This window comes from Helicoverpa zea, chromosome 22, assembly GCF_022581195.2.
Source record: "Helicoverpa zea isolate HzStark_Cry1AcR chromosome 22, ilHelZeax1.1, whole genome shotgun sequence".
Taxonomy (NCBI): domain Eukaryota; kingdom Metazoa; phylum Arthropoda; class Insecta; order Lepidoptera; family Noctuidae; genus Helicoverpa; species Helicoverpa zea.
Window position 1 is genome coordinate 522,974 of NC_061473.1, and position 24,288 is coordinate 547,261.

At 37.2% G+C, this 24,288-nt stretch overlaps 1 protein-coding gene across 1 annotated transcript in view; it reads right to left on the reverse strand.

Moving 5' to 3' along the window:
• Positions 1-24,288, reverse strand: part of LOC124641662 (dipeptidyl aminopeptidase-like protein 6) — a 131,973-nt gene that overhangs the window by 50,390 nt on the left and 57,295 nt on the right. The window lies entirely within an intron of this gene.

Sequence of the window (24,288 nt, forward strand, 5' to 3'; positions counted from 1 at the left end):
CTTTTCAAAGACCGTTTTCTCGCGGTTTCACTCGCGTCCCTTGAGAACTACTGCCCGTACCGGGATAAAATATAGCCTATGTTACTCACATATGATGTAGCTTTCTATTGCTGAAGTATTTTTTTAATCAGTTCAGTAGTTTTTAAGTTAATACATTACAAACAAGGAACTACTGGTCAGATTTGAAAAATTCTTTCAGTGTTAGATAGCCCATTTATCGAGGAAGGCTATAGGCTACTTTTTATCCCGGCATGGGCAGTATTTCCCACGGGACGCGGGTGAAACCGCTGGCAGAGGCTAGTCGTAGAATAAACAAAAATCGTGAAGTAAGTTTTTATGTACTCGTATAATGTAAATTTAAACCTTAACTCTTACACACAGGGTCCAAAATCCTACGCTCAGCCTGTTTATTATAACCGTGAAGCTTTCTTACATGCTTATCTATATGTATAGAAGATATTGTGATGTCAATCAGTGGTGACAGCTTGTGACGGCTTTTAGCGAACATATTGACAAAGTTTGAGCGTTTGGCCGTTGTTCAAACACTTGTTTGTTTTGGGTTTTTGTGGTGAATTGTTTGCAAGTTATTTTGATGATACATTGGTATTTTATTCTTATTATACTGGCCTTTTGTGGTGCCACATGATAAACAAATTTAAGGTCACGTAATTAAAATGTCCAATGCAAAAAGTTATAAGTAGAGTAATTTTTTTACTGTCTTTCCAAATGACAGCTTTCTGCCCTTCTTATAAATTCCTCTCTTCTCTTTCAAGTCCTTTTAAATTACGAGGCGCTATGCATTCCGAAATAGGAAAGTAGCTAATCCTTGAGACAAGGAAGGGTTTATTATTATGTTTATTGTGTGCTTTATCAATAATAGTGATAACTATTTATTATTAAACTAAATGTTAAGAAATATCGACTACCATTATAACCCACTTAGCAATGCCCCCCTAAATCTGTAAGCATTTAGCTCAGATCCCTCCCTGACACTAGAGGACCGGCCAATTAGCCTCGCACCGGAAATATCCGCCGTCGATAGATGCCCACTCTATATCGATATACGTATGTGTATCGACAGTCGATAATTCCGGCCTTCAAAGATCCGCTCTAGCCACGGAGGCAGGAAGGTGACGGAGATGCTATTTAAGCAATATTAAGTAGGTCTAGCGTCTTCTTGTAGGTTAAGTAACGTTCGGCAGACGTGACTAAAACAATCATTTACTAGAACTATCGAGGCGTTCAGGTTCCTTGAGACATCTGCCAAAGATTGGCGATTTCGTTTTTAAAATACGGGCGGGTTCCAAAGGTGTATGAGGGCGTAGCTAGAAAAGTTCCTCGTCCCCCAAACATCCGCATTTTGGCGACACTACTTTCTTAAAAGATTTTACATTATGACATCTCCGCTCTTCATTTTGGTCTCCATGTTACTGTCAGTCGATAATTCCGGCCATCAAAGATCCGTTCCAGCTGTAGTCTCCTGAGGATTGAGCTCGAATCGCTTTCCCAAGTCTTTGTGAAACCGATTTTTAGGACAAATCGAATTTCAGTGTAATATTTGTTGGTCGATATAGAACAACTTCATGCTATTTGAACAAACTTATTGAACTGGTTTCCCTCGATATTATCTGCGTCCCGTGGAAACTACTTCGCGCACCCGAGTAAAAAGTAGCTGGTGTTCTTCCTTGACAAATGGTTTGTATGAAAAGGTAAATACTCTGAATCAAATATGTTTTAGTTTTTGTTATTTGTTTGAGAAATAAATGGTTAATCATTAATTTTTTTAAAAAATTTAGGGAATGTAAAAAACAAACTTCAAAAAAGCCTCCAAACTTCCAAATCATATTATTTCCTAAAGCTCAGCAGGTACGAGTATGTCCTACAAAATTTAAAATAAACCTCAGTCTCATTTGCGGCAACGAAGGCCACGTCCGCATCGGCCGCCTACTGCCCACTAATTGACATACTTCAAGCGACTCCAAGCATGGGCGTAGCCAGCTTTGGGCTCAGGGTGGGGCAGCAGTCAATCTCCGATTTTTTGTATCTTGAGCCGTTAATCTCAAACTTGTTAATCTCTTAATTTGAGAGGTTTATATTTTCAGGTACAGAAAATAAACAATCTCACACAGGATAAAAGCCAAAAGTAAGGGCATATAGTTTTTGAATACGCGAGCGAAGCGAGCGCGAAATTTTTATCGGACTTAAACCAAATATTACGTAAAATTTAGCCCAAACGTACTTAACTTTTTGTTTGTTGACAAATGCAAAAACAAGGGCATATACTTAGTTTCTGAATACGCGAGCGAAGCGAGCATGAAATTTTCATCGGCGTACTTAACTTTTTGTTTGTTGACAAATGCAAAAACAAGGGTATATATAAGTTGATAAGTTGTTAACTCTATTGCTGACGCATAAGGCTTATAATTGTTTGTCCTTAGTGAATATTTCGGTATTATAATCTTGTCAACCGAACAAACATGTTTTGACTCGAAATACACATTTTGAACTAAAATTTAATTTTCACGTAAATAATTACGTAGGTAGACAGTCCTAAGCCTAAGCCTGTGTAAAGTATGAAGGGAAATCAGAAGGCTATTTCCATTTTTATTTTCTAATACTTACTAAACTAATGCTTATACTCAATACTAAATTGCGATTGACTATTCATTGAACTAATTAATATAAAAGAAGTAGGTTGTACCTACAGTCATAAGAATAGTATATTTTTTAATTAGAAAAAAGTTGTTAAATCGCAACCGCTCAATATATCAGAAAGATGCAAACAACCAACCTATCACTATATCTGAATGATCTATTTGAATGAGTGAGCCGCACACGAGTTTCGAGTTTAAACGAGCTACTGAGTTATACTGAGCTACTGATATAAAGATATGAAAGAGTGATTCATATCCCAGTGATTGAAAGATGCATATCTGTCTTTTCTTTTCAATGACACATTTTGCCCATGTCTAATGCCTCGCCTCTCGCGGCTCTCGCTCGCTCGACCCGCATCCCGCTCAGGGGGGGGCAGCTGCCCCTCCCTGCCCGTACCTCGCTACGCCCATGACTCCAAGCGTAACGCACCGGTGACGTCACGCGTCGACTGACCAATTAGACATGAGAGCTGGATAAACGTCCTCTGCGGTGGCCGGCTATGGAGCGCTGTAATTGGTTCGTTAAGATTGACGTGTGATGCTATTGGCCGTACAGTATGAGGGAATAGTTTGACTCTTAATCCATCCTGAATGTAATCTATTTCTCACCTCGTGCTAACTGTTAAGTAATAATACTGCTAAGTATGTGTAAAGTTATTTGTAATCTGCAACTTGACTTTACAGAGTAGAAAAGCCATTTTACGAGAACATATTATTACAACCGCAAAATTAGACGCACCGAAGTATAAAATACAGCATATTCAACAAAATTTTCTTTTCAAAATATGAACCATTAAGTACCAAAACAAATATAATACTTAAGGGGGTATATACCCATGTCTTTAAGAAAGCATTCCTCATTCTGAATATTTGTAAGGGCGCCACCCTTTCAATAAAACCTATTCAAAGTGAACTGAAATGAGGTTGCTGAACGGATCGTTCATTGAACGAACTTTTTATTTGAATGAACTGTTTTGAATGAGAAAAGATGGCCTAGTGTGTTGGGTCCCATTGTAATATTTTTAGAGAATTTATTTACATCATAAGTTGATCTGTTCTAGATGGGTTTCTGAAGACGTCGCTTATACTTATCGAATATCTTAGTAGTACATGATCGCTAGACGACTTCAGTGAATGTACTTTTTTAAGTTTATCAAGCTTTCACACCAGTGGATTTTCCGCTCGGTTTTTCACACGCAACTCATTTCACGCTGACAAAAATCTTGGGCTACTACCGGAGTTATCAATTGTTTCTTGTGGCCCGTTCGATTCACACGGAATTTAGCTGAAAATCCACTCGTGTAAAAGCTACAAACTTCCCATTCACACGCTACGTGTTAACACAGATAAAGACATTACCCATTCGGAAATCATTTAAAATCGCATAAACGGATTTAATAACCCATTCACCGCGGCCATTATCAATCAACTTATTTCACCGCGACACGAATCAATCGGAATCGATCAATCATTCAGCTATCGGTAATGAAACCACTCAAACCGCTCAATTATCGACGATGAATGTTTATCAATCTTTATTAATTCATCAATCAATTTGTCAGAGGTTTTTTTTATTTTTTGTGTTAAATAGTTTAGATCTGATAACTTATTAAAACATTAGGTACCTATAGATTTGTAAAACAGTAAGCAACACCTCTTTTACCCAACTTTCATAAAATATATTCTTAGTTCGATTGGAGTTTATTTTTCTATATTCTATGAAGTAAAATTTCATATCGATAGTAGGGGACAATGTTGTGGGTATACCTAAATGATACAAAATTAAATAGCAGTTACTTGTGTCAGAATTTTATTTTTAAGGTTTTAGCAGCAGCTAAGATGTAGACTGTGTCTAGTGCAGAGCTAGTGAGTGAACAGTTTTCGTACATCTTATTAAAAAGCTATTTTTATTCTACATAGATTCCAAGAATTCCAACGTCTACTACACCTACTTCCCACCACGAAACTCCCAATAAATCATACAAACACCCGCTAATTACACCATCCATACATAATGGCCACAAACTTGCCTGATCTGTCAGACAGGGGTGTGACCGCGGGAAATCGCACTCATTTGTTTCAGTCGCTAACAGGCGCTTGTAGACGTGCAAAAACTTATGAGGGGCGGTGCGGGGAAGATATGGAAGTCATTTTGTAAGTGAGTCATTCTTGGTTATTAACGAATGACAGAAGGTAGCAAAGCTTAGCAGACTGGGTAGTCATTTGGTGAATTGGACATTCACAGACATTAAGGGTCGTTTTTGGTGAATAAAGATATGTCGGAGACGGTCAATAGTACGGACACTAAACGTCACGCAAGCGCGCCCTCTGGTGGCGTTTCCGGTGAAACAACATTTTGGCGCGCTTGGCAGAGTCGTGGTGGTCAGCGTGGCGTCTGCGGAGCTCAGTCTTAGTTCAGTCTTGGTCGAGGCTTCGTCGAGACTTCGTGGAGTTGTCGCGTTACTGCCTTTCGTTACGTGTAGTGTACCTGGTGTTATTGCCTAGCGCTGTAGTACCTAAACTAGTTGTAGTGTCTTGTGATTTTTGTATTGTAATGGTTCTTCTAACCGAACAGACTTATGTTGCTGGGGAGTTTGTTCCGCCACTTCTTCTCCCCAGCCAAAACACATAGGAAGTGGCGAAGGGCGAGCGTTTTGGGGGCTGTCTTTTGTTCTGACTAATTTGAATAAACGTTTGAGTTTTGAGTTTCTTTGAGTTATCTCTTTGCTTGATTACCCTAACGGATGTCGGATGATAGTGCCATCCTGATGACGCCTCCGACAGATAGATATTGTAAAAAAATCGAAGGGGATATGACAGTCTGACCAAGGACTATCGGGTTGCTGGGTAACTGGGGTGAGGAGGTTAGATAGGCAGTAAGTAGCACCATGTAAAGCACTGGTACTCAGAAGCATCCAGTTAGACTGAAAGCCGACCCAAACACTATTAGGATGATGTTTTAACTTCTTTTAGAAGTGAGATAAGTACAGAAGTGTATATTACTTATATCATGTTCTTGAGAGGCCATTTTTTTGACTTGGGGGTCACCTTTCAAACGTGTGGAAATCATCGAAAGATGTCGTTGTCTCTTTTGAAAACCTTCCAAGGAATCACCTGTTCCTCTAAAATTTCCAGTGTTAATCCAAACTACCGGTCCGTAAGGCAACTATTTACAGCACCTCATCTTAATAGAATATAAATACTGTGAGGGATGAGGGCGCGTATTATTAGCCGCCCCTCCTCTCGCCGTGGCCGGATCAATAGCTGCGTAGTTAAAATAAATACCGCTTCGATTAACCTGGATACTAGGTGTAGGATAGCTAGGGGATGTCAGCTGGGTGGTCAGATGTTAGGTAAAGGAGTTGGGGAAATTCAGAAGGTGCGAAATGGGTAACCTATGGTGTAATGTTCGGGCGATACGAAAGGGCTTTTCTTTTTACATAGATAAGAGTTTTTCATAGCATAAAGTTGAAGCTGAAAGACCATATGTGTAAGAAGAGACGTAGGTTTTCAGAAGATAGAATATAAAAAGTTACCCAGATCTTTTAGGACTTTGGTGAGAATAAATAACAAATAAATCTTAGTTTTATTTCAAATTTATCATGAAGGCATTTCAAGTAAATAAATACCTAATATTTCTTTTTATTTATGTTTCATCAAAATTCATCCAGTAGGTTTTGCGTGAAAGAAGAACATTCATACACCCATCTACATAAAAAAAAACTTTCGCATTTATGATATTAGAAGGAACTAAGATTTGCACACAAAAAATAAGGAATCTATTTTTCAACCCAAAAATTCAGACAACACTTAAACCGCCAAACCCACCCACCTACTCAAAAATATGAGTAGAAAAGACAAAACAATTCGTGAAACGCGACTCCCAGCTCGGGACTGACTCCCAAACCCCGATATTGGACTTCACCCGGCATTTGTGACAAACAGTATCGTATATCCGACCGATATCCGGAATCACACGGTCATAATATTCTATATTTTCCGGGTCACTTCGTTTCCTATGTTTTTGTTCCGAAAGATTTATTTTCAGAGGTTTTCTGGTAGTTATTGGACGTATGTACTTTTGTTAGGGCTGTGAGTGTGTGAGTCTTTGATTTCTCAAGTGATAGCGAAAGGAGTATTCTTGGTTTATCATTGGGGCTGACAAGTAAGCTTGCTGATGTTGATTTTATAATAACTAAATAACAATTAACTACAAATATGTAGTTACAAATCCTGAGAATATTAATCACGATCACAATATTTATATTGGACTATTGTTTTTAATTAATTAATAAAACTACGTTTTCATCTGCTTGACCGACACACACAGACTCACAATTTACCCAATCCAACATGTAGAGAGATATCCCTAACAGTCCCTGCTCATATTATCCAAAACCCGTCTTTCCAAGGCTATTCTAAGAATATCACTTCTGGTATATTACATGTCAATGCGAACCTGCCCTATTACCGAACTCGGGTAGACTTTACCTAACAATAGATTCGGTAACAATATGCTGAAAATATGGGACCCTGAAAGAAAACTCTATGAATTATTATGTTACGCTTACGTGCTTGCTTTAGGAGTTACAATATTCAGGGTTTATTTTGAGTGACTTTTATAATATTGTGGAGGTAGTTAAGCTATTGCATGGCTTCTATCGCAGGCCTCGAGCGCGGGGACCAAATCCAGAAATTCCGTAACGAAAAAACCTCACGCTCCCCACTCCGACGGGCACGGAGGTGTGGCTTGAAGGCCGTGCATCGTCTAACGTCGTGTCAGTTCGGCAGTCTTCGACACGGCGCTGTGTGTCGTGCGATTAGACGTATTGTACGACTTTTTTATTTATTTTCTTATCTCAAAAAGTGTAACTTGAGTAAATATCAAAGAAAAAGAAATACTGCATAAATTTTAATAAAGTAAACAAATAATTATAATTGTATAAGTTGATACAAAATGCTATGCAATAGCTTTACCGCGGCAATACCCGAGTGCCACACGTCTTTTTATTTAGATGAGTTTTTATATGTTTATTTCTTTTTACTGGCCTAGTGATAAACAGCAGTCTTATATCATACAGGAATAGTCAGTTATTGCAAAATGCTTATGAGATTAGCGATATTTTTTGTACTTATGCACATATTTTTTAACCCCCGACGCAAAAACGACGGGGTGTTATAAGTTTGACATGTCTGTGTGTGTGTGTGTGTGTGTGTGTGTGTGTATGTGGCATCGTAGCTCCCAAACGGATGATCCGATTGTAATGCGGTTTTTTTTGTTTAAAAGGTATGTCAGTCGGGAGTGTTCTTAGCTATGTTTGGTGGAAATCGGTTCAGGTCTTCAAGGTCATCAGCTCGTTTGCTAGATGTGATAGGAATGTTACACGATCAGTTTACTTGCAAGTATATGTGGGATCTGAAATTTGAAACACTAATGTCTTTTGGAACCACTGAGCTGGTCTGCTGTTAGGGCACGAAGGTAGGAGACGTAACCCTGAACTGCCTTTTAGTAAACCCATCGAGTTTGGGCTCGTTGAATTTGTCTTGACAAGTTCTCTTCATGTTTCTGATTGACGAGAACCTGATGCTGGAAATGGGATGTGGCGGATGAAACCCTAAAATGCCGGAATGAAACGGATAAACCGATTTATATTTTTGCTGAAAATCTAGAATGTCCAAATGTTTCTCAATCTGTGCAATTCTCCCAGAGCCAGTTTGTCATGAGGATTGTTAAACAGCTTCCTTTGGCCTAGATCGCATATAGCGACCCCATCTTAAGATAAAATAAATTAAATGAAAGAAGGAAAAATTAAGGAGCTCCTTTAAAAAGCATGAAATAAAATTAAATTATAAATTTAAAAAAACCCCCGACCCAAAAAAGTACGCAATAATTATGACAAAAGGTTAAAAACGCTAAACCCTATAAAAAGCAAAAAATAACTTTTAACACTACGTAAACTAAATTTTGACGTGTCGGGGGACCGCTTTTTACCTTCATAAATACTTACATAAATCGTCGTTACGGGTAGTCAGACGCCAGTAAGTCTGACACCAGTCTAATCAAGGGGTATCGGGTTGCCTGGGTAACTGGGTTGAGGAGGTCAGATAGGCAGTCGCTTCTTGTAAAGCACTGGTACTCAGCTGAATCCGGTTAGACTGGAAGCCGACCCCAACATAGTTGGGAAAAGGCTCGGAGGATGATGATGATGATGAAATACTTACATAAATCAAATGATACCTACCTAATTACAACATTCGTTAAAAAAAAAAGACGTATCTAAAGTAACGAATTAGAGCGGTCCCCCGACACGAAAAAATTTAGTTTACGTAGTGTTAAAAGTTATTTTTTGCTTTTTATAGGGTTTAGCGTTTTTAACCTTTTGTCATAATTATTGCGTACTTTTTTGGGTCGGGGGTTTTTTTAAATTTATAATATCATGTTTCCTTAATTTTATTTTTCGTACTAACATTAAGTATTTAGTGATCACAAAAACCTAAGACAGAAAAAAATGTGGTGCTAATAGGGGTTTCTGTAAGTGTTTAACCTAACCTAATCTGTGGTCAGCGTAATGACCTCTCATTTGGAAACAAAATGCCAAATCATTTGCAATAATTACGACCTCCTACAAGATCACCTAAGCAAGTAGCTACCTCGGCAATCCAGGAAAAAGAAAAAAAACTATATAGCACTGTTTGTACGGACAGACGGTAACAAAAGTACATTGACGCAAATAATATTACAAAAATTCTTGCTAATATAATAAATGATGCGAAAATAACTCTCTGCCGGTTTATTACACCAAAGCTACTGACTCCATTTAATTATATCAGGACACAGATAATCTGGGGCTTGAGAGACATGTACTTTAGATACGAGTGTAGAGTTCGGGACGTGTGTCGAACCGGGGAGAGCCTCTATTCGCCTATTACTGAAAGTCACCACAAAACAAAATAATCTGGACATAGCACAAGCCGCTGAACACTTTTGCCATTGACATTCTATTGTTCAGCAATTAGTAATTTCTGTTTTGTTAAACACTTTTGTTACCGTCTGTACCTATGTGTAAAGATTGCGTTTTACCCGCCCTAAATTACCGTGCCAATTTAGGCGTCAGCTGTTAACTCCCACGGGTCTCACGTCTTTTTCCTTATTTCCTAAATTAACAATGGCTACATCATGGAGAACAAAATGACTAGCAGAGATGACATAACGCAAAATCTCCAAAGAAAGTAGCGCGACAACATGCGGGTGTTCGGGGGACGAGGAACGTTACTAGCTTAGCCTCTCTGCCTATTATTTTCAAAATAAATTCACCAATCAATTATGACAGATTTTGATTTGACAAGGAACCCGTCTCGATAGTTCTAGTAACTGATCACGCCTATCGTACGTTGCTTGATCTACAAGAAGCCGACCTACCTTCGTTATGGCATCTCTGTTACCTTGCCCCCCTCCGTGGATCAGTTATTGTTAATTTGAAGACGACTAACAGTCAGAAAGGTGGAAGAATGTATTGTGTGTTATTATTAAATGTGGGAGAAATGGGGTATGAAGTTGTAGATGTAAATGACACGGCTTACGAGAAACGTCGGAGGCGGAAACACCTTTACACTCTGAAATAAACTATTGCAGTCAAAACTTGCAGTAATTGGGTTGAGGAGGTAATAATTGATACTCAGTTGCGTCTGGTTAAGGGTCAATTCCCACTGAAAGAGCAGCGGCCGGCAGCGGCCGTAAGAGCACGGAAAATGTAAGAGCGCGGCGCGGTGCGGCGCCGCGCGGCGCCGCGCGGCCCGCCGCGCTCGCGCTCAATCCCTTGCAATTACGGCCGCCGCCGGCCGCTGCCGGCCGCTGCTCTTTCAGTGGGAATTGACCCTAATGGTGTGACTGGAATCCGACTCCTACTTATTTATGTAATTGGGGAAAAGACTAGGATTTTATTTTTGTCACATAATTAAATGAAAAAAAAAATGACAAAACATATTTACCTAGCAAATTAATGTACTTTTAATCTGCTCGCACTTGCAAAAACAATATCACCTTACTTATTTTGAAGCTGGTTCCTTAAAAAGAAATTCGCTATTCTCTTGTTTAATTAAGAGGATTGATGAGGGCAATTCTGTCTGTAGCGACGACTGCAATCTTGCAACTAATGAACCCTGGTTATTATGAACGGAACCCATATTAAAAACTTGTAAGTCATTCGCGAAGTAGGTTAAAAACAGTGAGTACTTTTTTGTAATGAAGTTATTTCTTTGTTTCAAAAGTACCTACTATGTAGTTGTTCGCAGTGGTTCTAGATGCGTTCAAAGTGAACTATTTCCCGCACCTGGTAAAAAAAGTAGTTCATCCTTGCTCAAGCTTAAGACTTTTTGTGGGACTTATTGGTAATCTACATATTTGGTAATGTACTCTATAAGCTCCGAAACTTCTGAACCAATTTGAAAAATTATTTCACTGTTCTAAAGCTACACTCTTCCCAAGTAGCGTAGGCTATATTTTATCCCGTACACCTTGTATATAGGTACATACATATAAACAAACTTAATTTTTCATCATCATCATCAGCCTATCGCAGTCCATTGCTGGACATAGACCTCTCCAAGTGCACTTAATCCTTATATGTTTCTATATGCCAGGTAGGTCTGTATACTACATTATATGATTGGATACCCTTCAATACACAATCCTAGCTATTTACAATAGCTCTAAGGAAGCAATTAGCAATATTGATCGATGTTCTAAGCAATTGTGTGGTTAAACTATTACGTTACCGCTGTGTTAAGCCAAGACCTGTATGATTGATCATTTGTGATTGATCTATTGGTATGCAAAACGGTTTAATGTTTACTTTCGATATGTAGGTCAACAGTTCGCGACATGTAAAGAATCTGGCAAGCTTGACTTATATTTTGTTTTTGAAAAGTTATTTTACATAGAGTATTTTAGATCTATGTCCCTTAGATGGCCTTTTAATTAAATTATTTACTGGCAAATCTTTCAGGCTTAATCTCTCTTCTTATCGAGTGAGGTGCAAGTTTTAGTCATCTAACAAGCCCTTGTGACAGAGTTTTTCAAATCTGGACTGGAGCAATTTCGGCTCAATCCGGGAATCGAATCCCAAGACCCCGTGCACAATAGTTGCGCCACTACACCAAAGAAAATATGTATAACATGACTGACAATCAAAGTCACAGGATATCACACTTACAGCCAGTTTCTTCATCAAAAAATAAAAGCCAAAGTACTGATTTAAAGTAAAAGTAATAGTTCAAATTCGTTTTTTCAAGGCTAAAGTAACAGCAAAACTAGTAGATAAAACGAATTTGACCATTACTTTTACTTTATGACATTACTTTTGCTTTTACTTTGGCTTTTACTTTTGATGAAGAAACTGGCTGTTAATAACCATAATAATCATTAAGTTGTCACCCCGTAATCATAGCCATTATAACACCATACAGTTTGCACATTAATTTTCCATAGTTATACAGTCTATATTCCCCATAAAACATGGGAATACATGACTATAACGAGGCGAGTGGACTGTGTCCGGCGCGGCAGTTCGGCGCCAAGTGTAGTGGTATCAAGTGAAAAGGACCTAAGTGGACTTGGTCTAGAATATATAGTCAGATACCAACACAGCTTTAGCATAGTATATTTTAGTGTTTTGATTATCAATATGGTGCTAAGTAAAAAGGACATACGTTCGAAGTTTTAGATATTAAAAAAAAGACCTGTGGAGTAAAATGTAGAATTTTAAAACTGCATTCAGCGTCTTGTATAATTCTCTCGGTATTTTTTTAACTTTTTGTTTTTGACGTTCAGGTATTTTGTAAATCTTATTGTGTTAGTGGAGTTTTGTTGCTGACTTTACTTTTGTAAATTAAATAACTTTAAATAAATTAGAAATATTTTTTAATTTTTACCCGACCCCAGCTATATTCAATTGATTTATGTACAAATGAGTTTATGCAAAAAAAAAAAAATCTAAAACCATTTCAATTGTTAATTAAAAACTGAGAGAGACAACGAGTATTTGTTAGCGAGTATCTTTGCTCTTTCGCAATAAATTCACAAAACAATAAATATTAACCAAATTCCTAATCTAGAACAAATAATATAAATTACTTAACTCCCCCTTACATTTAAAGGGCAGTTCTATGGCGAGCCTGCATTTTGTAGATATAATTCTGTAAATAAGCTGAGACAGTCTATCAGGTTTTCGGAAAATTTATTGTTGCCATTTCAGGGTTGAAATTGGGCAAAATTATTTTTGAAAAGTCCTCAAAATCGATTGTAGTATGCAAGGTACTACCAGTACTACATACGGTTTAGTAAAATGTCCTTGGTTCGAATCGCAAGTCAGTCAATATTCTTTTGTTTTTCTTGTAGCTTGGAATCTGGCCACAGTCTGTAGTTGACAGTTGCTGTCAGTTGGTACAAACAAGTGTTTTGAAAACTGACAGCTGTCATCTGCTCAGAACATTCGGTACCCTGTAACTCTGCTGTTTTATCTAAAGCTGGGTACTCACTTAGCAGTGTAGCACGTAACGTATCAGATACGGTAACAAGTGAGTACTTAGGCAGCCTGCTGCGAGCCGCTCGCGCGTGGAGCGCTGTAAGCTCGCAGTGACCCGCCGAGTGGCGGTTTCACTGCGAACACAAAGGCGGCTCGCGGTGTGTTCGTGAGGACCGTGGACAAGCCGTACCCACTTGTAGGTTGATACCGTATCTGATACGTTACGTGCTACACTTCTAAGTGAGTACCCAGCTTAAGAAATATAACGTCTACTTCTTTTGTATTTGTAAACCTAATGTACAACTTGAAAAAGAAACCCCCAATACTTCACACATAGATTCCAAAACGTTTGGCAAATATTCTTTATTTTCTTGGCAAAAGGGTTAGATAGCAATAAATTGCCCCCTATCCCAACAGTGAATAACAAGGAGTCTTGTCAAATGGCCCGTATGTCGGACCTTTCAACCAAATTGCTATTTCTGTTGAACACACCGCTTTATCTTATAACGCCGGAAACAAATGATTTGGAACACATATTTTCCGGAGAATATAGAGTTAAATAAAGGAATTTCTTTTTCTAGCCGATTTTTTGAAAGTTTTTTTCATATAAATAACATTTTTTTTTCTTTTTTAGTATCCAGGAGCAAATAAGCAAAAAATATCTATGTACTTTGCGAGTATAATTACGCTGAAATCGTGATCAGTCTTTGCATATATCCAAAACCAGTGTGTTATTGAAACTAATCAAAACACAAACGAACAAGTAAAGTACTAAGAGCGAGCAAATAGAAGAAACTACAGTATGATGCGCCACGCATCAAGCTGTACGTCGTAATCCGGTGCAAACCGGTTTATTCCGCCAGTGCGGGCGCACCGCGATTCAGGCCGGTTGATCTCAGCAGTATTGGTATTCGCTTTTATTTTCTCGTATTGGTTTTTCTGCTAAGGTTTGCAGTATTTTTAATGTGTCTAGAAATGCTTACTTAGACCACTTTTCGGTGTAGGAATATCTGAGGAATTTAGTGTTAGGGATTTTGGTTTATTTTAGTTTATTTCCAACGATAGTAAGATGTTGACATGGTACAAGATTTTTAAAGAAGGCTTATATTTACTGACTATACTTAGCCACTTGTTACATGTTAGGAAGGGTGTTTTTATCAATAATTTTTATTTGCAAAAGATTTTAGGCTGACTTAATTTTTTTTCGTGACCATAAAGTCTACCTAGTCTACTGGCAGATTTCATGACCAATGAAACAATTTGCGAGCAATTTCACGTACCTACATATCAGAGACCTTAAGGCCTTCTCGTCACAGAACACCGCCTATAGACCCATTATAAGACCCATTTTACGGTAGAAAGCGTCACATAAGTTATTGTCCTTCACGCATCGCTTACTATAGGGTAAGCAGAGAAGTGTGAGCGAATTCTGGGTACCTTTGTGGAAGTTTCAGGATTGGTTGGTTAACCGCTTCGGGGGATGTAATGGAGGTTATTCATTTGTGTGTGGGATTTATTGCTTAAGTATTTTATAATTTGCTTGACTTGGTAATTAAGAAGTAGTGAGGTTTACTGTTCTATTCCTAGGTAGAGAATAAGCATTGGATACTTTTGCATAAAGTAGGGAAAAGTTAGTGCCGCACATATGGCAATGGGGTAATAGACTGATATATTTTTTCGAGGCTGTTGGAACGTTAGAAAGAGTAATCGCGGACCTGAGGCACGAAGAGCCCCAACTAGTTGAGGAAAGGCTAGGCAGATGATGTTATGGGAGTCAAATGAAACTGATAAAATCTTGTTAACATTATAGTAGTTTGCCATAATGTGTAATTATTTTTCTCTATTACAAACTATCTATTTAAATCAGTAAAACTCAAACAACTGCAATACAAACGAGGTCGTAGCGTCAATTTGTATGTATGTAAGTTTGTCAATAAATACTTGTATGTTTGTAGGTTTGTCTGTTTGTATGTATAGGCAGTCGTATAGGTGGGGTTAAATGCACGCTCCGTTTTACTGTAGCCATGGGCATTACTGGACAAACGTTTATCTGTGGGCTACTGTTACACCGTATTGGTATGATATTGACTGTTACACCGAACTATGGATTTTTACAAAAATGTTTGTTACAAGACCGAGTCCGCGACTTCGGATTGATTCTGAAAAACTACGTCTCCATAAAATAAACAACTTATCACCGTCTCCCAGGTGCTATCACCCATCTCCATTCCAAATATCACTGCAATCAGACCAGCCATTTTAGCCTGAAAGTAAAACAAACAGACTCACTTTCGCACTTATGACGTAAGTAAGGATAAGTCTTTTTTGACAAATATTTTATTATCAAAGATCATCTTTACCGAAATACGAGTAAATCTATAATATTAACAAACTTTTTTCCAAGAACTTTTCGTTTTCCGTTTCCGTAACTTCTAAGAAATGAATTATGGACTGTCTCCGGGACACTTAATAATAAAACGTATGACAGGGTAGAAACTTCGAGTCTAACTTTCTGAAAAGGTTCAGTCAAATGTTCTGACGTTGTGTTTAATGGAGGGTCAGACCCATGGGTCGTTAAATGTTAACTTAACGTTTGTTTATGTTGAAAGTTGTATTATATGTATTATTGTGTCTACACGTAATTTTGTATGTTTTAAGGGTAGTGGGTTAGTTTCTTTGTTAGGGTTTGCCAGTGAATGAGAATAATTCTGTTGTTATTAATATAAAAATGGATGCTCTCAAGGTCTTTGAAAACACACCCAAAAATATAATTTAACTTGAGTTTTAATTAATGAACAAACATTCTTAGATATTATAGAATTTTCTCACTTTTTAATACAACATAAAAAAATAAACTTTCTAATTTATTCATTCCCGAAGTATGTATCAGAAAAACTACAACTGTATACATATAAGACCTTACCACTGTTTTAGATTATTTAAGCCCTAAAACCACTCCTACCTCGAAAGCCTAAGTCTGTTTGTTTTCAACTGAAACTTAACTTAAGCCGGCTTACTTGTATATTTTAGATAAGTATCGAACTTGAAGCTAACTTAACCAATTCAACCCCAGCTGTTGTTTAACAAACAAAAGCATACATTTTTAAAACAAATTCAATCGAAAAATCTGTGAAACTTTTCTGTTGAAAAAGTTGTAGTACGGTGTGATAGGAAGACAGTTTTCTTATTAAAATAGAGGAGAGAGATAATAGTAATATTGTCATTTCTTATTGTGTAGCAAACTAATTGAAAAACTAGTGTTTGGCGACTATATAAAACTGTTGTTTTCATACAAATAATTCACTAATGAACGATGAAAAAGGTGAGATTCCGCCGCCGGTGTGGATGTGTGATGCACACTATAGTCTGTTGTTTAATCTCGTAGACTAAATTGACACTTGCAAAATGTCAAACTTACAAATAATATTGCCAGCTCTTTTGTGCAGTGTTGTACCTACGATACCGATTTGTTGAATCGTAACTTTTTATCGATAATAGACGAATTTATTTTTCATTCAAAGTTATATATTACACACACACGGCTGCACGACGTGCTACAAACGGCCAGGGAAATCTGACCACGCAAGGCCATGCGTAATCCGACCATGTTTCAATGCCTTTAAATTAAACAAAAAAAAAATAGACACCATCAGTGTTGTTCCCGTACGCGTTAAAACGGCAATCTTAACCCTTTTCTCTTACGAAACTGCAAAACTTAAGAAATACGGCAACTATGGAACTTGACACCATTAACTCCGAACAACCTCGAACTGATGATTCAGAATATTCCTCAGACATGGAGTCATTATCTGAATCAGATTAACGCGAATGCCAGTAATTAAATTATGCAATAATAATAATGTTTTAAATAAGTACCTAAACATTATTTGAGGATTACTGTAAAATTACGTATTGTAAAAAACGATACTTGATTTTATCAACGGAAAGTTTCGGTTGTGCCACATCACTATTTAAAAATTGCAATAAATTGTCCACACTCGTAATGTCAGTTTGGTCTACGAGATTAAAAAACAGACTATAATGTAAGTCTACTCGCTCTAGCGAACAGTAACAATTTGAGTGCGAACATTACCTACTAAAATGTTCTCGAAACGTCGCTTATGGAAGCGAACTTACGTAATCAGCGGACTTCGGCCATTCTTACACATTTTTGGTTCCCTAACACATGTACGAGAACGTTTTCGATGGAATCTCGTCCATAAAATTCCACTAACTATGTAAAGTCAAATGTCATCAATCTAGCTTATAACGAGCCCAAATCCTAACATTATCCAGAATATGTCAGATCTACATACTTAACAGATGTGCCCATAACACAGACTCATTGTCACCTCACCTGACCCCAATGAATCGCACCCTTTCTTCATTTGGGTAGACATTGAGCGTAAGGACGACATTAAAGCCTAACCTAGATATATTTACGACTTTGAGAATACCTGTTAATTTACAAGGAGCGTCTTTATTACTACTGCTCAAGGATTCAAAGACGTTGGGTTAAGAGCTAAGTTTGAATCAAGGTCGCTTTTAAAACTGAAAACTTTTGTTATTTCATATTAGTGGTAAAGTAAAATTTGTACCGGTGCGGTATCTCAAAATATCGCAATTTCTGTTTTAAGGTTTTTGAGTCTTTTATCTACCAGAATAAAGATTTACTACAGTCTGTTGTTAACATACATACTCATTTTTCAACTCTCTTATCTGTTGCATTTTCCCAACTATAGGGGTTGACTTTCAGTCTAACGGGGTGCAGCCGAGTACCAGTCTTTTACAAGGAGCGACTGCCTATCTGATCTCCTCAACCCAGTTGCCCGGGCAACGCAATACCCCTTTGTAAGACCGGTTACCAATTTTATTGTTTGCGGATTGAACTCCTCGTCTGCCTAACTTTCTACGTTTTGTCTAACCAGTGATTTAAAAGGAGCACATGAGAGCATAAGAACTGAAGAATAAAAATATTTTTTGTAAATCACTGTTACAGTACGGTGTAATACGCAGCCATTTTTTATGGGCATCATAAAATGAGCGCTGCGTACGGGCTATCCTGGAATCTATCGCTTTGCTATCAGACTGCCGTTATGTGCACTAGGGCGGTTGATGGAGGCATGGCCGTCATTTGTTTACACATTTTTTTGTAATGACATTGATTTGGTTTAAACGCACCCTGTGTGTAAACTAAAATATGAATGTTGATTCTATTCCCACTGGATTAAATTACCTATTAGTAGGTAATAGGTCCCACCAATCATTACTACTATTAATTATGTTGCGTCCGCAAGCGGTTACACCCGCGTCTCGAGGAAAGTACTCCATGCACCCGGAAAAAAAATATTGCTTTAGCCTTTCGCGATAAATGGGCTATCAAGCCGTAAAATAATTTTTCAAATCGAACTAGATGTTCCTGAGAATAGCGCGTTCAAACAAACAAACTCTTCAGCTTTATAATACCTATTATATTTGATGTGCGACTAGGGTGAGAAAATTTATATGTTTTGTTTGTGTGCTTCCTCAAATCTGTTTGATCTAGTCAGATTTTAGAACGAGAACAAAAATTACAGCTTTTTCTTTTATCCAAGTATTTTTCTTCATAAAGTTTATTTTTTATATTAGTCATTAGGCGAGGTCAAATAAAATATAAAAAATAATGTATGTAAACTACTGGAACAGCTGATGAAAAACACTTGCAACCAGTTATAATTTTATACCGTATATTAAAAATAAACTACAATTATAAACATTTGCATAATACATACTCCATCATCATTGCATGGTTTAACATTTAAGAATATTTATAATTAAAACTAGCAGTTCCCCGCGGTTGCACCCGCCTTCCGAGGAAACTGCTTCCCACAGCCAGATCAAGAGTAGCCTGTGTCCTTTAACAGGTTCTGAACTATCTTAAAATTATACTAAATTCGGTACGTAATTCTAGCGTGAAAGCCAGACAAACTAATATTATAAATGCGAAAATAATTCTATCTGTCTGTCGTGCTGAGAATAGGTTACTTTTTAGGGTTCCGTATCCAATGGTAAAACGGGACCCTATTGTTTTCGCTCCTTTGCCCGTCCGTCCGTCCGTCTGTCACCAGGCTGTATCTCATGAACCGTGATAGAGCATTGAAATTTTAACAGATGATGTATTTCTGTTGCCGCTGTAACAACGAAATCTGAAAACTAGAATAAAATAAATAATGTATTTTGGGGGGCTCCAATACAAAAACGTGATTTTTTTGCTATTTTTCTAAATAATGGTACGAAACGGTATGAAGCTGATCCCACACAGGTATCTCATTGTTCTCTGTTTACAATATTGTGTAACTCACAGTAAACTGTTCGCGTCTATTTCGAAGCGCATAAAACGTCAATGTTATGTGGCAGACTTCTAACGTACGGACATACATATCTACTATGTATATCTGCAATAACATATGTTTATGTATTGTTGTAGTGGACGAATGTTAGTTGTGATAGTATGTTAGGTGATATTCACAGTGCCGTTGATTTTTATAGGGTTTTAGTTTTATATTTTGAACTTTGGAGGAAGAAATTATAATGATTTATAATCGGATCCACCTGCCTCCCGTGAGAATTATTTCGCGCCTCTGGACACAAATCAGGCATCTTAGATATAGATGGGCAAAAAATTGCTTTATAACACATTTATTTTAGCAAAATGGTTCAGTAGTTTTTGAAAATAACGCGTTCAAACAAACTCTTCAGCATTATATTGGAATAGTAGTTATTCTTGAAGATAGACTTATCTGGTACTAAATCTTACAGAAAATTATTATGAGAGGCCTCCTGAAAAACCTGTGAAGTGGATTATAAAGCAAAGCCTTGTTCCAATCTCATAGTGATCAGCTGATACGAGCACTAAAGAACGGCTTGTGGAAGATATCAAATAAGTAGTTTGCTGAAACGCCGGTGTGTTGTAATTCCCCAGCCTATGTTAGTGATGTTACTCGTATTTGTCGATATTGTAAGGTAAGCTGTTTGGCAAGCGTCATGAAACTTGTTACCTATATTTTATAATGTGTCTTATATAAGTTCTTCACGAGCAAACGGTATCAGAATTACTTTTTATGTGATATATACTGATAATTGACAGCTGAAACCAACCATTGTTCTTATTTTTGTAAGAAAGTTAGAATCTTTTAGGCTATGGCAGTAGTAGTAATATTTCACCACAAAAAGTTCAATGTTCCGATATCGATTGTATTCCATTAGCAAGTCAGTGTCCCCTCCCTACTGAACGGGTTAATTGCAGCATTTCCATGGAGAACTAAATAACCAGCGGAGATGCCATAACGGAAAATCTCCTAAGAAAGTGCGCACCAAAATGCGAGTGTTCCGGGGACGAGGAACGTTACTGTCTAGATCACAAATAATCCGAACGCCTCGTTAATTCACTCGCAACTGATCATTTTGGTCATGCCCACCTTACGTATTTGTCCTACAAGAAGGCGCCTGACCTACCTGCATTATGGTATCTCCACCCATGTTTCCTTACTCCGTGAGTAGTTCGAACTAACTACAGTTACCGAGTAATCGAGTATTATATCGATATCTATCGAGTTGGGGTCAGCAGATGTCGTAGTCGTTACTGTTATTGGTATAGTTGTTATCGGAAGTTAAAGTTAGTCTAGTTATAGGTTAAGTAATTAACTGTAATTAAGTATTGAAGTTAGAATAAGTTGCGTTTGTTGTAAGTTTTATGGTTATGGTTTGTTCTGGGATGCTCTGGAGTCTGCAGTAAAAAATTATATTGTTCTGGATCACCTGTTGTCAGTGACTAGCTGTTTTCCCGCGGTTTTCAGCCGAGTCCCGGGGGAACTTTGTTCCAAACCTATATGAAATATATGATGTTTTATTCGGGAAGTACCTTCCCACCAGTGAAATAATTTTCAAATCAGTTTAGTAGTTTTTGAGTCTTGGTTTTGGAAATTGCTTGGTTTCTTATGTAAATACTAGCTTCTGCCAGCGGTTTCACCCGCATCCCGTGGGAACTACTTCCCGTTCCGGGATAAAAAGTAGCCTATAGCCTTGCTCGATAAATGGGCTATCTAACACTAAAAGAAATTTTCACATCGGACCAGTAGTTCCTGAGATTAGCGCGTTCAAACAAACAAACAAACTCTTCAGCTTTATAATATTAGTACACACACGTGCACTCACACATCACACCTCGTATGGATTTACAGGCATTCTGGCTGTATAAGTTTAGCTCCATAAAACTGAAACCGCGGATTTAAACTTCAGCGAACTGACATTTAAATACAAAGAATATCAGCATAAGACACGATTTAAAATGTATGCGACCTTTTCTATCGCAAAGCTACTACATACATTATATATTATATTCTACAAAACAATGCTAGACAAGGAATATGTTAAGGATTTGCTTACGGTAGATACAATCTTGTTAGTTCAAGTCATGCTCCATTTCAGTTCAGTAATCTGATCAAACTTGGTTTGCAAAAGCTTTCTTTTGCTATAAATCTTATGTTTTATTCGCATTGAATAGTAGATATATGCTTCAACTGTAGTACATATCATGTAGGAATAAATATTTAATAGTTGCATAGCGTGACTACTATGCACGGGGTCTCGAGTTCGCATCCTGAGTCTCGGAATTCTGCTCAATCTGAAGAATACAGGATACCAATTATAACACAGCCTATCTAATTTCACCATATGGTGCACAAGCGTTTGCACTGACTAAGGTGCACTCACTATTATTTCAACGGTAGAGAGATCAGGCGCAGGAATTTGATGGACGGGTGTATCAGTCACCAACTTCTACACTCCGGATTGCTTTGCGACAACTTCTATAATGATTTCGGCCGTACCCGGGAATCCAACCGGGACTACCTATATGTTCTCTATGATAAACAATTAGACAAGCAGATATATCTTATCCTCAACATGAGCTGATATAACCACATATTCGATTGCCGTGAGAAGATTAGCAGCTGTGCGTGTCTGCGTGTATGTTCTCACGTTTCTGTGAGAGCATTCGGTAGTACTGTGTTGTGTTTCCTTGGATATTCACGTATATATCTTACTTATACTACGAATATCGAAAATTCTTTATTTGTTGTTCAGTAGCTTCCTCCCACTTTTTGTGGTAATTTAATAAGTATGATGGCAAAAATGTGAGTGTAATATCACCATGGGAAATTACTGTGTGTATGTTATTGATAGAAAATTGAAGGTTATCGAACTTTGTAAAGAATCTGAGGGCACGGCAGTGCCCCAGCCAAGAGTCGAGCAAAGCGGGCACGGCCGTACCATCTTTTCTCGAAGCGTTTCGCGGCTATTTCAGCCCCCTGTATCTTCCATGTGAACAAAGCTAGGAGTTTAGGTTTTCGATGATCAAGAGTAAGTATTAGAACAAGCTCAGTCTCAAAATTACAAGACATTTGAATAAATAGTTTACGAGTTATGAGCGATCAAAGTTACACCATTTTGTCACTGACTCACTCACTGACCGATCATCAAAAGTCTAAGGTACTTCTAGCAAACTTAGAACCTTCAAATTTGGCACCAAGATAGGTTATTAGCTACATATAAAGGGAAAATTATAAAAACCTTAAAACTTAATAAAAAAATAGGAAACAAATTTATATTTGCGGTTTTTCAAGAACATTGTGTATGAATTTTGACTGCATTGATAACTTTGTTATTTATTTATGTACAAAATGTTACTATTTGTTTTATTGTTACGTAGTGGTATATTGTTATTATGTATTAAATATACAACATATGAATAAAAAAGCTAGGTTTAAATGAAATGAATAATGATAAAATCTTTCATATTAATGCAGTGCGATAAACACTGCATGCTCGCTCGTTAGATGGCGTTGTCCTGGTCTAAATCGCGCTATGGTTTCGTTACATAGCTTAGTATAAGTAGTACTTAAAAAAAATCAAATAATTTCATGTGATAGCGTCATCTACCTCTGAAATAAATCTCTTTTATTCTAAAAGATATACGATTAAAAAATTCGACAATTTCGAAATTTTTTAGGTTAAGAAAAAATATTGTTTACGTGCTACTTTAGGTGTACATATTTAGTTTGTTATATATTTAGTTAATTGCATGTAAGTTAATTTAATTTGTTATATACTTAGAGAAGAAAGAGACCTACAAAAAATAAATTAGATCCCACCAAAAACATTACATGTAAAAAAAAGCCAATCCTCTACGCAATTCCTCCACCGTAAAAAGTTTTGAGATCGCATAGAAGCCAAGTCCTGTTCTACTTCATTTGTAATAATAAATCAATATTTTGTGACTATATCAATAGTTTTGTTCACATTACAATAACACTGTCTTGGCCATGAGCACAAGTTAAAAGTCGCTCCTTGTAATAATGTGTAAATACCATTGAATTGATAAATTCTATATAGACATGATTTTACGATTGGACTGATTATGGACTGATTGGAATTTGAGATCACCATGGACTAAACATGCGCCATAGTACATGTGCAGTTCATTGATGTTGGATGATACTGACTGTCGGTCATTTAGTAACAATTGAATAAACTAAAAGTATTTAATTCTGTGATATTAAACTTCATGTTTGACTTTCATCTCTCCAAGATATGCTGTATTATATTTGTAGTTTATTGTGCTCATGGCCAAGTCAATATTATTGTAAAGTGAACGAAACTATTGATATAGTCACAAAATATTGATTTATTATTACAAATAAAGTAGAACAGGACTTGGCTTCTATGCGATCTCAAAACTTTTTACGGTGGAGGAATTGCGTAGAGGATTGGCTTTTTTTTACATTTAATGTCCTTGCGTAGAGGATTGGCTTTTTTTTACATTTAATGTTTTTGGTGGGATTATATTTGTGTGTGTAAAGTTGTTGTCTCAATATTTGAAAAAGAATAACCGGGAACGCTTAACCATTATTTTATACACTATTTTACTGCTGGAAATATTAGCCTACCGAAGAAGCATTTAGATTCAAATAATGCCTTGCTAATCTATCTTTTGGGTACCCAATAAATCTGCAATCAAAAAATCGTTTCAATAAAACTCGCCCAGATTTCTCTTAGCAAGTGTTACCTAACTT